The 2,272-nt window shown below is 40.0% G+C and overlaps 1 pseudogene; it reads right to left on the bottom strand.

The window, feature by feature from the left end:
* Positions 1 to 476: 476 nt before the first annotated feature.
* On the bottom strand, positions 477 to 912 carry LOC102874212 (annotated as a pseudogene).
* Positions 913 to 2,272: the final 1,360 nt, after the last annotated feature.

Below are 2,272 nucleotides of genomic sequence, written 5' to 3'. Positions count from 1 at the left end.
GAGTTTAGGGCTGTTGTACATAGGGTCGCTATGAGTTGCAGGCGACTCGACGGCACATAACAACAACAACAACAACATATTAAAGAATTTAAACTGCAGCTCTTTCACTAAGCAAGGTGGATAAAACATGCCCTTGATGGTGTCCTCCTGGAGATTGGTTTTCAGAAACATACATCATTCCACAGCAACCTGATACTTTTCCAGCAAGCTTTTGTCTTGTAAACCTGAGTTCTATTTTGAGTACTCCAGATTTATGCTTAAATGACAAGTGTCTTGGTAAGAGGGATGTGCTGCATTTTTCTTCCTGTGACCTGAAAACGTAATGCGTGCACATATTCTAAGTGTTTTCTTACAACTGTCCAGGTTATGTTTACCAGCTGGAATTCTTTGACTTAATGTGTGGGTATTTTGCATTGTGATACTTAATCATTAACAGGAGTAGAAGGCTGTTAAGACAAATTTGAGATTCACTAAGATTAATTGTTGTACGTCTGTCCTTCTGATGGTTGTGGAAGCTTCATATTTTCTTTGGACATTATTAGATGTTTCAGTTTTTGAAGTACAACTTTAATGCTCTATGAATTTTGCCATTTTGCTGACACTAGTATGCTTCGTGCATCCACCATTCCACTGGAATTATTTATTCCATTCATATTAATTTTTTTTTAATCTAACTGATGGAGGAGCTTCTGGATATTTAGATCCACATTCTACTTTTAGGCTATATATTCTGTTTTCATAATTTGTCCTTGGTGGTCCAATAATCATTCCTGTCCACCTTGTAAGTATCATATCTTCATCATCTTCAAGGCCCCAGCTAACAATACCATTACCTACTCTTTTTTGTCCTTCTTCAAGTTCTTCCATCAAAAGAAAATTAGGAGGAACTTTCACTCCTGTGGAGACTGCCATCTTCTCCTGCAGCCCTGAGACATTCTTGTGTATCACACGCATTCCTGTGCTTAGCCTAAAGTCACTCTGTGATGCTGCCTGACTGTTCAGTCCCCTTTAACATGCCAGTCCGCTCTCTTGGTGTTCAGGACCAAGTCCTAGTTGACTTTTCCTGTCTCTGCTAGCCCTTTCCCTTTCCTTTGCTCTCCCAACTAAACTTACTGCTGGTGAGTTGATTATAATTAATAGTGACCCCCCCATCAATTTTTCATGTCTGTAAATCTTTACTGGAGGCGGCTATTCATCTTTCTCCCTCGAACAGCTGGTAAATTCAAACTACTGACTTTTTATTTAGAAGCTTGATACGTTATACATTATGTCAAGACCATGCAATTATAGAAGTCTTGAGCTTCACCTGTGTGCTATCATTCTCAAAAGGATGCATTTTAGTTATAAGGTTCAAACCAAAAGTGATTCCATTTTACTGACCTTCTGATCCTACCTGAATGTGTGTGTGTGTGTGTGTGTGTGTGTGTGTGTGTGTTCCAGGAAATAATAAATAATCTGATTACTATTTATCTTGAGACATGGTTTTATGACCCATCACATGAGACTAAACAGGAAGTGCTGAAAAAATGATGAATGCCCCCCGGCTCTTGAAACAGCTATGATTCTTCTACTCCTCTCTTTGGCACTGACACTACAGTGAACCTCAGCCCATTTTCAAGGAAGACTTAATTTTAAATAAACCATATCTGCCACTCATTTGGCTAGTGTTGTTTTTACAACTTTCTTTAATACCATGGCCATTCCAAACACCGTCTTCCAGGTGACTTCCAAAATTACTGGAATGAAACACAGTTCCAAGAGCCTAGATGTCCTCTGAGGAGCCCTGGTGATACAGAGGTTAAATGCTCAACTGCTAAATGAAATTCTGGTGGTTCAAACTCATCAGTTTGGGATAAAAGCACAGCAGTCTGTTCTCATACAGGTTTCCAGCTTTGGAAATTGTGCTATTGTTGCTAGAGGCTATTGAGTCCACTATGACTCACAGAGGCTCTGTGAACAACAGATCAGAATCTTGTTCTGCCTTAGGCCACCCTCATGATCTCTGCCATACTGTTACAGTCACTGTGCTAAACTAGCTCTTGGAGGTTCTTTCTTTCTCTGACCATCTGTCTTTCCCAGTAAGACATCTTTTTCCATGGACTGGCCTTCCTGACAGTTCAATACAACTTTCAGAAATCTCCTAAGGTAGTCTGTCCTAGGATATGGCTATGAGTCACAGTTGGCTGTATGATAGTGAGTTGAAGAGGTGCTCTCTACATGTCTTTCTGATAAAGAGCTCAAAGATACAGAGGACTAAGGAGCTCATGTGTAC

Source organism: Elephantulus edwardii, unplaced genomic scaffold (genome assembly GCF_000299155.1).
Source record: "Elephantulus edwardii isolate Elephantulus edwardi_28Jun2011 unplaced genomic scaffold, EleEdw1.0 scaffold00108, whole genome shotgun sequence".
NCBI lineage: Eukaryota > Metazoa > Chordata > Mammalia > Macroscelidea > Macroscelididae > Elephantulus > Elephantulus edwardii.
Note: the sequence above shows the minus strand (reverse complement) of the source record. Positions and strands in the feature narration are given on the sequence as shown.